Source organism: Aotus nancymaae, unplaced genomic scaffold (genome assembly GCF_030222135.1).
Source record: "Aotus nancymaae isolate 86718 unplaced genomic scaffold, 86718_ANA_hifiasm-v0.15.2.pri h1tg000002l, whole genome shotgun sequence".
Classification (NCBI taxonomy): Eukaryota; Metazoa; Chordata; class Mammalia; order Primates; family Aotidae; genus Aotus; species Aotus nancymaae.
The window spans coordinates 21,506,936-21,520,417 of NW_026988413.1; positions in this window are offsets into that span (position 1 = coordinate 21,506,936).

Below are 13,482 nucleotides of genomic sequence, written 5' to 3' on the forward strand. Positions count from 1 at the left end.
TTTATATTTTGTAATCGAGTATACAAGGTCCTCTGAAGACACCTTTTTTTTTCTTTTAAACAAGTGAGGACTCTACCTTCTGATGCATTTTATCATTTGGAAAACAGACACAAAATTATTTAGTCATTTCCCCATTGGTGAACATTTCTGGGATTAAGAAAAACAATATGATAGGACTTTGTGGTAGAGAGGTTGCCTTTTATATTTTACTTGTGACTTTTTCCAATGCCAAAACTCTATGACTCTATGGATTAATATTCTCCCCTGGCTCTCATGGCTGCTAACGGCAGTATTTGGGGGACTTTTCCTTCTAACAGTAAGAGTCTCAAGGCTTAACATTCCAAAGTGCTGGCTATATCCCCAATGCAAAAAAAAAAAAAAAAAAAAAAAAATCTGCCATGTAGTAGCTATTTCTATTGTTTTACAAGAATGAAAAGTCACATAATTAAGCCTGGAGCTCAGGGAAGGGAGCTCAAAAAGATGCCTTCTATGGCGCCGTGATAGCAGATGACAAAGCAGGTGAACAGGAGCCCTTCCTGTCCCTCAGATAGAAGGTCATGCAAGTCGAGTTATCCTCCTGCAGCTCCCGCCAGGCTACACCTGGCTGATGTGTTTATGTAAAACTGGATAACTCGTGAATGGAAGTTTACCGCCCAGGGTCTCCCAGTGAGTTTGTTCATTTCTTCATTCATGCAAACCCGTTTGTTGCAGCTCTCACACATCAGGTACTATGAAAGACACGGAAAACATAAAGGTCAATGAAACTCTGTCTGGGCCCTCACAGAACTGCAGACTGACGCATGAGACAGATCCACAAATAATAATGCATCACAACGCATCACAGTGCATCTCGAAGTGCTGAAGTAAAAGAGTGGGTTCTCTGTCACAGCGACTCTCAACCAGGGCCAATTTTGTGTCCCCTACCCCCACCCTGGGATGTTTAGCAATGTCTGCAGACATTTTTGGTTGACACGGCTGGGGTGAGTGATACGACTAGCGTCTAGTGGGTAGAAGCCAGGGATGCTGTGAAACATTCCACAGTGCATAGGGCAGACCCCACAACAAGGAATCATCCAGCCCCAAAAGTCGACAGTGCTGAGGTTGAGAACTCTGGTCTAGTGGGATGAAATGGGATGTAGTCAGATCCATCTGGCTGTCTCTGAAATTTGGGCCGACTTAATCACTTTTGTTCTTTTCATAGTTGTGTCATTGATTGGCTTTTGCCCCTAAGCAAGTTATTTCACCTCACTTGGCTTAAGTTTCCTCATCTATAAAATAGAGTTAGAGTCTGTGATCTCTAAATCCATTCCAGTCTAAGAAGCTATGGTTTTATTGGATATATATACACACACACATATACAAAGTTTCACTCTGTCACCCAGGCTGGAATGCAATGGCACAATCTCGGCTCACTGCAACCTCTGCCTCCCGGGTTCAAGCGATTCTCCTGCCTCAGCTTCCTGAGTAGCCAGGATTACAGGTGTGCACCACCATACCCAGCTCATTTTTGTATTTTTTGTAGAGACAGGGTTTCACCATGCTGGCCAGGCTGGTCTCGAACTCTCTACCTCAGGCGATCCGCTTGCCTCAGCATCCCAAAGTGCTGGGATTACACGCGTGAGCCACCGCGCCTGGCTTATTGGGCCAATATTTATGCTTTCGCTGAACACTGCTTCCGAGAGGAGAATGCCTTGGCCAAAGACTGTTTACTCCACTTCAGGTCAAGGAGATAAACTAGTTTCCTGTGTTGATCTGGAGTCTCACTCAGGAAGGAGGAGTGCGACCTCTGCCCAAGGACCCTGAGTTGGGACACTTCCATCTTTGGAGTTTTCTCATCCACAAACAGGAGCTACTTAGCTGCTCTGCCTCCCTGTGTCCAGAGGAAACCTTTGAGTCAATGAGGAGATGGAAAATTACCCGGATACTGTTCCTGTGACTAGGTCCAAACCACAAATGCCACTTTTCTCCCTTTGGGGGGCCTGTGGCAAGGACAGGGTGGGGAGACATTGTGCTGTCCCCGTGGTGTAGGCTGGTAGGCTGGCTGGCGAGGGACAGTGTCTCTTTATATGTCTGTGGGACCACCTCAGGGAGGACCTTTGTCATTTCTCTCCCTGAGGACAACAGATTTGGATTTTTGGCCACATACTTTAGGCTATGAGGACTGGGTGGGGATCTGGTGCCCTCAAATTCTCATTCTCTGTCTCTGTTTCCCCTGCTGTGACTTCAGACTTAGTCACCAAACAGAAAGAGCTTTTCTGAGCCAGCCGGCTAGAGAACAAGAGCAGCTACGGAGACCAGGGGAAGCCAGGTCCCCACAGGAGGGGAGGCGCTCCTGCCTGGGCCTGAACAGACGCCTCTTCGGTGCTGCTGCCACGCTGCTGTAGCCAGAAAGGCAGAGAAAGGGAGACGAGGGCCAGGGCCGGGCTGGAGAGAGGGCAGGGCGGGTCTCGGCAGCCACAGAGTTCCGCGTTACTGGGCTCCCTGTTGGCAGAAACGCACCAAGGACTCCAACTGGAGTATCTTTGTGTCCTGTCGCCTGCCAGACCAGTGTCATCTGAAGTAGCAGATCCTGTGTGCGATGAACAAACAAACTGCTGGGAAAAAAACACAAAACTACAATCCAGAGACATTAAGTAACATGCCCAAATTATTTAAACTGCTAGTCAAAGGGACTTCTATCCAGGTTACTATCAAATTTGCTTCACTGATCTTATCAACAATAAAAGTTCCTGGCCTGATGCGGTGGCTCACATCTATAATCCCAGCACTTTGGAAGGCCCAGGAGGGCAGATCACGACGTCAAGAGATGAGACCATCCTGGCCAACACGGTGAAACCTCGTCTCTACTAAGCTTACAAAAATTAGCTGGGTGTGGTGGCCCGTGCCTGTAGTCCTAGCTACTCGGGAGGTGAAGGCAGGAGAATCGCTTGAACCTGGGAGGCGGAGGTTGCAGTTGCAGTGAGCTGAGATTGTGCCATTGCACTCCAGCCTGGCGATAGAGCAAGACTCCGTCTCAAAAAAATAAATAAATAAATGAAAGTTCCAAGTCAGTTAGACAGATATTTCCCACTGCATATATTTTCACTGTTTGGGATTTTTTTTGGGGGGGTGGTTGGAGGTGGCGAGGTTGGTATGAATTATATTAAGTAAAATGTGAAAATCTTAAGTGCACCGCTTAATGACTTTTATAGATGCATACACCCAAGAAACATGTTCCCAGATGAAGATATAAAACGTTCCCATCATTCTAGGAAACCTATTTCAGTTAGTAGCCACTTCAAGAAATAACCAGGTTTTCTTCTACTTCTATCACCATAGATTAGTTTTGCCTGTTCTTGAACTTCTGATTATCAACCTCATATTCTTTTCTTCAATATAACGTATTCGGGGTTCATCCACGTTGTAGGTAGTATTTCACTGTATAAAGATACCACATTCTGTTTATCCATTCTTCTGTTGATGGATATTTGGATTATTTTCAGTTTTTGGCTATTAAACTATATTTGTCCTAAAGATATTGAATAGGGATAATTTTTTGTTAATTGTTCTCAAAACATGTGCCTATTTTAATTCCCCTTCAAACAAACTCTAATAAAAGTCATCCTCCAAAGGTCCCAGAAGTTGAGATAGAAGTGTTTATTAGATGACCTCAAAGATCCCTTCAGACATGAAATCATCTGATTCAAGGTCTTCTCTAAGAGCTGCTGTTAAGCACCTACTTGCATGAATTCTAACAACGTTTTCTCTGATCTGTAATACAGACAGTGGTTGCTTCCACGTAGAAATAACCCCTGTATCTATAAATTCACCGACAAAGACCTGAGAACTTATTCAAGCAGAAAAAAATATCCTCATATCTCTTTACCAGATGGTACCCATCTCCAAATGAAAGATGTTCTCCTGTTCTGCCCACTGGAAGCAAATTGGGAGTGACCAGAAGAAATGGTGGAATGTAAATAAATACATCCATTTCATTTCAACCCTTTTGTCCTCCACGGAAAACAACAGTAGTTTCCTTCTAGAGACAGGTGGGAAAGAACGAAGCCCACAGTGGACTATTCACCAGGCCTCCAAAGCATTTCGCAGAATTTTCAGATCCTGAAATGAATTCCTACCACTCATTGTTATTCAGATGTTAATTTCATCTAATGCTGACTCTAATGAGTCTATACTATACCTGGTGAGCTGAACTGCAGTGTACCCTCCAACACACCGTCAGGCTTCTATTTAACCGAGACAAAGAGTCTTTTATACTCTTCCTGGACAGGAAAAGATTGGAAACAATTTTTTAATGTTACATTTATTTTTTAAAAACTTTGCCTTAAGATTTATTTAACAAATATTCATTCAGCCACAAGGACCGAACTCCCAAAGGTCGGAATTACCACTATTGTGGTACCCGGCATCTTGCATGATGTTATAAAAAAGGAAAATTCAAAAGAAAATCTGCACAATGGCCCACGATGGCTGTAATCAGACATGTAGGGAATAGAACCGAGGCCTGTAAACTAAAGCTGACTTCTTGCTTGCGTAACCGGAGTTTTGTTACATACTTCACTGACAGGTACTGGTTATAAACCTGTTTATAGATGTAGAACAAGACAGGATGCAAAGAGTTTCCCTCTGCCAGACCCTAAGGTGCCTAACCTTTCTCCTACCCACTCTACCATGTATTTACCTTATCTTATGGACAGGGTCAGCGAGCACCAATCAGAATTGCTTCACTCCTCCTTTCTCCCACCTTCTGTGCCACGCCTATCCCCCATTAGGAAATGTGTCTATACTGTGCCTCCTGTAACCCACTTAGGGACATATTCTTAGTCTATCCTGAGTCTGTGTTCCTGGGCTTCGTCTTCAAGTGTGGCTCAGAATAAATCTAACCGTGATTTCTCTGAGACCTAGTGCCTGTTAATTTCACTTTTCAGTCAGTGATGTATACCATCCAAACACCTACTAATCCTCCCTTCATCACACCTAAGACTGCAACCAAAAATACCATGGGCGGGGCAGGGAGGCACACAGATTCCCTCCCATCCCCTTTCTGTCTTCTCTCATCCCTCTCGGCTCAGCCCTGATCTCTCTTCTCCTCTTCCCTCTTATTCTATCCCTTTTCCTACTTCTTGTCTCATAAAGGCTTTTTATGAGTTCACAGAAAAAAGAAAAGGGGGTAGGGGTGGGGAGAGAACACGCATCTATAGCATCTGTAGCTGTTACAACTAAAGAGCCTTTATACTCGAGCCATTCAGATTCCCATATCCTGCCTTTAGGTACCATTGGTTCCTCACCTTACCCCACATATACCCCAGGAAGATAACTGCACTCCAGCTGGCCTAATGCACCATTATTTTCTCCAGCTCCTTCACATCAAGACCTGAACCTCCCCCATCCCTAGCTTTATCAAGGTAGGGAATGAAACTCTTCCCTGGGATCCTAATGAGCAGTGGTCGTCCCTGAGCTGCCAGTCTCATCCTCACAACAGGGAGGGGTGGTGCTTGTCTGTCATTATACTTGACTCCTGCCCCTTCCTTTCCCTAAGCTGGTCTCCCCCTTTCCTCAAAATGACAACACTGTGTAGAATCAGCTCCTGACAGCCTCCCCCACCCCAATCTGCCCTGGCCAGCCAGGGCTCTAAAGGCATCATCTGAAAGCCAGGGTATTTTTTCTAACCTCTCCCCGCCCTCCACCCACCTCTTGGTCTTTCAAGAACAAATTCTTTCCCCGGCGTTTCTATATTAAGAGAAAAAGAAAGGGAGTTTCTTCCATTTTCATCATGGATGAAAAGAAGCCAGTTGTCAGTTATTTACCCCAAATCTGATTCCTAAATGACTCAATCTGAGACTAGATTTGAATTTTAAAGGCAAACCTAAAAAGAGTTTCTGAGATATTTTTTAAAAATTCACCAAAAGTGGCTGGGAGGTGAATTTGCTAAGCTGTGGTTATTGGCAAGAACCGCAAAGGCAGGAAATTCTCTGCATAACTAGCCCGTCTTCCCAAAGCCTGCCGGGAGCAGGAACAGGAGCTTCCAACTCCTCCCTGACTATTTCTCCTGAGTCCCCAGTCCAGGCACCCACTGGCTCTGGGCACAAGCCTGCCAGCCTCTTACTGCAAGTCACAGTGTATCTTCACATCCATTCATCAAATCCCATTTGGCAAGAGTTCAGGCAAGAAGAGGGGATTAACTTGCAGAGACACCAACTACTCCCTCCCTAACGGCTGCACAACGTCCTCTTCTTCCGTGTGATCCAGCCAGACAGCAGCCAAGATACCCGCCCCAAGGAACCTTCTGGAAAATTCCTTCTGGAATCACCCCATTCCCCTGCCCCACCAACTCCACCTCTCTGACCCAACTCCCACCACACACAGACACAGTGTATTAGTCAGGGCAGGCTGGGCGCTGCAACAAACATCCCCAACGTCTCAGTGAACTCACAGAGGGAGGGTTTATTTGTCTCTCATATTTAACATTTGAGCAAATATTGCTATGATTTTGATTTTTTTCCAAATTATACTTCTAGCCTTCAATGTCTTAATTTTTTGAGGAACTGTGACTTATCCATGTTTATGTAACAGAGATGTCCTTCTTTATACTTTGCACTGTAAAGAGCACACTTTAAGCAGGTCCCAGATGGAAGGTTCGAGCCTTCAAAAGCCGGTAGCAGCTGGAAATCCTATATTTTTATTTAATTCTATATTTTACGATGTTCCAACTCCTTTGCTTTTATATAGCCAAAGATACCTGCATTCTTACCAGTAGTTAAGATAGGTAGGAAATGAGAGGAAAAAATGCAAAGGAAATGAGAAGTCAGAGAGGGATCAAAACTTACTCAGCCCTATCCACCTCCGCCAACAACAATAGCAGGCTGGTAGCTGGGCGTGCAGTCAAGATCAGCAACATACTCCCTGGAAGCCATAGCAGTGACCCTCCAGGGTTATGCTCAGTCAATAAAACTGTGCTAGAGATCCGAACCCCTTCCCACAAGGACTCTTTCAGCTACTTTCCTGGGTCAGCAGACTGCTAGAGACCTGGATCAGGATGGGGTTGAGCAAGCACCTCTCGGATCCAGAACCATTTCTCCTTTCTCTCCTGCCTCAGTCAGGTGGATTTAACAGCTCTCCCTGTCTATCCAGCCATCAGTCTACTCACCTCAAACCTCCTAGTAACTTCATTCTGGGGATCCAGCTGCCTGTCTCTGCAACGGGCCACAGTTGGAGCCAGCCTGATGCCCATTCACAACAGATCTCCCTAATTCTGAATCTCAGGGGAGGGTGTAAATGCCTATAGTAGATGGTATTCCTGTTCATCAAGGATTCCATTTTTCCATGCTGTGGAAGAAGTATACATCCCTGGACTGCTGGACTCAGAAACTGCCCTGTGACTTACTTTAGCCATTAAAATGGCTTGTGGACAAGGGGGGTGGGTGGGGATGAAAATGGGGAATACATGTCACTTCTGAGCAGAAATTATGAGAGCTAGAGCATGGTTTACTTGACTCTTTTTTCCTCCGTCACGATGACTAAGCAGTGCTTCATATAAAAGCTGCTGCATTAGCCCAGGTCCCAGAATGAGGACCACATGGAGGAAAGCCAGAGCCAACCCAGGATGAATACGTTGCGTGCATGAGAAATAAACCTCTACTGATTCTTGCTGGAAGCCCTTGGAACTTCGGGGTTATTTGTTACAGTGGTGGAAGCTTGTTCGATCCTGACTGATAAAGCGAATGCCCCGCCCTCCCTTCCCAGAATGGTCTGGGACTGCCTGTGTAAATTACACCACCTTCTTCCCAGAGCTTTTCATATCCAAAGAGGCTTCTCAAAGAAATCATTTTGCATCTTTTCTCCAGGTCTGCTGCCTGCCTTCTTTAGCAAATAAGGAAGTCTCAACATTCTGCCCTGGCATGCCCTTCTAGTTCAGCCTCAATAGAAACTGATTGGCAGTTCCTTTTGCTATCAAAGGAAAAAACTGTAATCTCTCAGAGGGCACTGCCACCACCTACGTTTGCCCTACTGTGGTTTGTGCATGGTAGACACCAGTGGATGTTTGTTGTCTGAAGAGAACGGGGGTACTTTTGAGGAAGAAATTGGTAGCATTGTTAGTAAAGTTTAAAGCCTGAGAGGTGGGTGGGACCATCTAGAATGTGTTCCATCTAAATTTCTACCCACGTTGTGTCCCTGTTTTAGCAACCTCCCTAAAACCCCTCCCCGCCAAAAAAAAAAAAAAAAAAAAAAAAAAAAAAAAAAAACCGCACTTAAAAGCAAAGGGTGTAACTCGGTTATTTTTAAACTGAAAAATACAAAGATCCAAGGCTTTGGGACGAGTCAAATTCAAATGCAATTTTTTTTATCTCACTGTCCTCCCCTAGACAACGCGCTCGCATTTGGAGTGGAGATTACGCAGGCGTTCGTCCTAAACGAAGCCCAGAAGCTGAACTTACTGTGTTGCAGAGGCTTAAGGGACACCTAAACCCGGCTTCAGAGGTGTCACCAGGGCAGCTGGCGTTTCCATCAGAGGAAAGACCTGGCCCACTTTGCTCAATTGGCCCATCCATTGGTGGCCCAGCATTTGCTCCCCTGAATCACTGGCTAGTGGGGCTGGCAGCAACAACTCGATAGTCAAGCTCCACGTAGACACAGGCGCTGAATTGCCCCAACAATTCTTTGACCTGGCGCAGAACACTCTGTACACCGTGGACCTCCACGTTGCAGGTGGATATTCCAGCCTGGCCCGGCAGAGGCGTGCATGTATCACCAAGTCATTTATACTGGCAACCCTTGAGGGCCAGATGACTTTTCTCCTTTAGAGGCTGGCACTTCATAATTACAGCTGTGTTTGTGTTGTCATACCCAATTACCTCACTTGCAGCCTTAAAATAGAATCCAGCCAAAGGTGCTGGCTGCGCACACAAAGAAGGAGGCTTCACAGGACTCAGAACGTGGGGACTGAGCCAGAGGGGAGGGCTCAAAGCTAGACACAAATGTCCTAACTGTTACTCTTTTTCCTCTCCTCATGAGGGAAACCGAACAGCGCCGTAAGACTGTAAACGAATGAATGGGAGCGTGATAGAGACAGAACTCCAAGTTATTCTTGTTTCTAGTGCGGAAACATTCATTTACCCATGAATGAAGTCAACCAAAAAGGGGATCTTAGGTGTCCTGTTAGCTAAGGGAGAAAACCCAGAAGAGTTCTGTCACTGTCTCCATATTTCCCTCCAATGACGGGAATAACCCAATCCACAAATGACTCTTCTCTCCAAAAAGAATTTCTACTGTCTCCCATCCCCACTGCTGCAGGCCACAGCAGAGAACCCAATGCAGAAGAAAACCCTCCAATTAGAGAGCAAGAGCCCTTCCCCAGGCGGGTAGGGAAAGGATAGCAGCTTGTCTCCAAGGGCAAGGAGGAAGCAAACCTCTGTAGAAACCAAGTCATAGCAATGCTCGCAAAAACCGTAAGCCCCTCCTCCTGAGCTCTCCTTTTTTTTTTCTGAGACAGTCTCACTCTGTCTCCCAGGCTTGAATGCAATGGGAATACAGCTCACTGCAGCCTCAATCTCCCAGGCTCAATCGATCCTCCCCACTCAGCCTCCCAAGTAGCTGGAACCACAGGCACGTGACACCACAGCCTGCTAATTTTTTTTAGGTTTTGTAAAGAAGAGTTCTCACTATGTTGCCCAAGCTGATCTCAAACTCCTGGGCTCATGTGATCCTCCCACCTTGGCCTCTCAAAATGCTAGGATTGCAGGCGAAAGCCACTGCCCCTGGCCAGAACTTGTCTGTCCTTGTCTCCCACTCCATCTTCTCCTCTCAGACCTCTGTGTGTTTCCAATTTTACATCCTCAAACTTTCTCAAATCCATGCCCTTCTCTCCTTACCACTGGCTTCTGCCCTGACTCAGGTCTTTATCATCTGTCTCTGGAGCTTGGCATCTTCTCGACTGGTCTCTACCCTGTCAAATCCACCCTCTACAGCACAGCCAACAATAAAGCTGAGCACCCCACCCCTCCACTGGGACCCTCCAGGACTCCCAGTGACCAGGAGGGTGCAGTGCTCATTGTAGCTCACGGCTTTCCACCAGGCCCTCCGGGCCCACCAGCCAGCCTCCCGCTGCTTCCCAGCTCCTACCTGATCTTCCAGCAAGACCAAACGGCGTGAGGTGCTGCACCTATATCAAGTAGCCTCTCCCCTCAGTGCTGTTTTTCAGGTTGTCCACTCCCTCACCATTCCTTCTTCCACAATCTAGTTAAATCCAATGCATTGGCCAGGCATGGTGGCTCACGCCTATAATCTGGATTACACTTTGGGAGGCTGAGGCGGGAGGATCACCTGAGGTCGGGAGTTTGAGACTAGCCTGACAAACATGGAGAAACCCTGTCTCTACTAAAAATACAAAATTAGCCAGGCACGGTGGCGCATGCCTGTAATCCCAGCTACTCGGGAGGCTGAGGCAGGAGAATCGCTTGAACCTGGGAGGCGGAGGGTGTGGTGAGCTGACATCATGCCATTGCACTCCAGTCTGGGCAACAAGAGCAAAACTCCATCTCAAAAAAAAAAAAAAAAAAAAAAAATCCAATGCATCTCTAAACACTTAATTCAGATTTCAACCCCTCTAAGAAGCCTTCCCCGACACCTCTCTCCCTCTCATCTTCTGCATGAGATTCCTCCATCATTAAATGTAACATCATGTGTTCTGGATATCTGCAGCAGAGTCTATTTCCCCATTATTATGAAGATTCTTGACAGCAGGGGATATGTCTTATTTGATGTGGTGTGTACCTACTGCTGGCACAGAGGAGATTTTCAAAACCTAGATGAATGAATGCATGGATGAATGAGCGAAGGGCAAACAAAGGAAAACTGACTGCACCATCTTTGTGTTAGAGCCTCAGAGACAGAGCAGAAGCTGCCCCCGCATTACCATGAGGAGGGCCCAGCCCAGCACTCCCTCCGACGCATGGCACTTCCCATGTCTACGAGCCACAGCCACTTTATTCCTTTTCTCATTTTTTTGTTTGTTTTTTGTCGGTTTTTTTGAGATGGAGTTTTGCTCTTGTTGCCCAGGCTGGAGTGCAATGACGTGATCTTGGCTCACTGCAACCTCTGCCTCCTGGGTTCAAGCGATTCTCCTGCCTCAGCCTCCCGACTAATTGGGGTTAGAGGCGCTCACCACCACACCTGGCTAATTTTTTGTATTTTTAGTAGAGAAGGGGTTACACCATGTTGTCCAGACTGTTCTCAAACTCCTGACCTCAGGTGATCCACCCGCTTCCACCTCCCAAAGTGCTGGGATTACGGGCGTGAACCACCGCCCCCAGCCTGGTTTTCTCATTTTCATCTCAGTCCCTGCTAGGCAGCATATGGAAGTGTCTACCATGTAGTCGTTGTGTGACCCTCGTTACTCATCCTTTCTAAGCTTCAGGTTGCCATAAGTTAAATGGACTCTATTTTAGTAGCTACCGAATAGAACTCCTGGGAAAACTGAATGAGATACAATGAGGTGTGTAGTCAGACCTCAGTAAATGGTAGATGTAACTAAGCTGGAAAATTGATTGAGAAATACAGGTAGTGGGAGTTCAGAGTGAAGACGTATTGGACAACTATTGTCTTCAGTAGAGCATCTCCCCCTAAAGTATTCCTTATATAATCAATAGCTCTGGGAAGCTCCACTGTCATGATTTCACTGTGTCTGCTACCAAAGGCAGTGTTATCCATTTCCTTGCCATTCTCAACCAGTGCGCTCGGGATTGCCGCAGAACAAGAAAAACATAGGGAGAGAAAAAAATCAGTACCGTATGCTAGGCCAGGCCTTCCCAAGATTTCACTCAGGCTCCTTGAGAAACTGCAGACATTCACCTCCCCGCTCTACTAGCTGGATGACCTGGGATAAATGAAATTAGGTACAAACACATTTATTCCCAGCACAAATCCAAAAGCTAATCTTCACCCCAGTTTAGTAATTAGTAAGTGACAGTTTGGAGTTTGAGACTTGCAGATGTAAAAAGTCCGGGATCGGAGGCCAAGATCGTGATTTCTGGTCCTGGATTCTCAATCACATCCATATTCCTCACTCACGAGAGTGTCAGCCAGCGAGCAGGGGGGCCTGAGCCTTCTCGGCTTCAGCATCAATCAGTGAGTATTCAATGGGCCACTGCAGGGTGCTTGCTACCCCATGCTAGGTCCTTCCAGTGATCCTTGCAGATTTACATAGTAGAAAAAGAAAACATTACACTAGAAGCAAAGATAATTAGAGCCAGTAGGACTAATCTGGTGAGTAGAGGCCATGGTGTGTTGGAGCCAGCTCTTATGGACTTCCTGAGAGCCGATTGTTAATGCCTCAGAAATTTTGCAAGCCACTTGTTAAGTTATCAGTAGCTTGAAATCAGTCATGAGGGGAGAATTTTCACCTGGGAAATTGGCAGGCATTACAAATCAAGGTTTCTCCCCACCCTTCCAGAACTGGTTTACCAGCACTCCAACAAGGAGTTCCCAAAAGAGAAGGCTTTAAGGCCAGCTAGGAGAGTGGTTTTGCATGGAGGCTATGGAATCACATAGACTGGGTTAAAATCCCAGCTCTACTTCCTGGATGACCTGGGACAAATTACTTAACCCCTCTGAGCCTGTTTTCTCTGTGTGTATAGAGCTCGCATGTATTCAATGCTTACTATGTATCAGATATTTTTCTTAAGATTTGTACATATTAATGCATTGATTCCATGAAACAACGCTGTGAAGAAGAAATTATTATTATTCCCATTCTGTAGATGAAGAAAATCAAGCCCAAGAGAGATTAAGAAACTCCACCAATATCACACAGCTAGTCAGTGGCAGAGCTGGGATACAAAGACAGGCATCTTGCCCCAGAGCCTGCCTGCCCTCTCACCTTCCAGCTCTGCACTGCGCTATACAGGAGCCCCTGGCTGCGTGGAGCTATCAGGTACTGGAAACAGGGCTGGTGTGAATTGAGAAGTGCTGTAAGTGTGAAATACACATTAGATTTCAAAGGCCTCATGTAAAAAAGCGTATAAAGTATCTTGCTAATACTATTCACTTACTTGTAGAAATGATAGTATCTTGGCTATACTGAATTAAAGGAAAGATGTCATTACTATTCTTTGCACTTGTTTCTTTTTACTTTTTTTTATTTTTTTTGAGACAGAGTTTCACTCTTGTTGCCCAAGCTGGATTACAGTGGCACAATATTGGCTGGCTGCAACCTTCACCTCCCGGACTCAGGAGACTCTCCTGCCTCAGCCTCCTGAGTAGCTGGAATTACAGGTGCGCACCACCATGCCTGGCTAAATTTTAGGAGAGACAACGTTTTGCTATGTTGGCCCGGCTGGTCATGAACTCCTGACCTCAGGTAATCTGCCTGCCTTCGCCTCCCAAAATGCTGGGATTACAGACGTGAGCCACCGCACCCAGCCTCTTTTTACTTTTTTTTTTAATATGACTAGTAGAAAATGTTGGGCCAGGCACAGCGGCTCACACCTG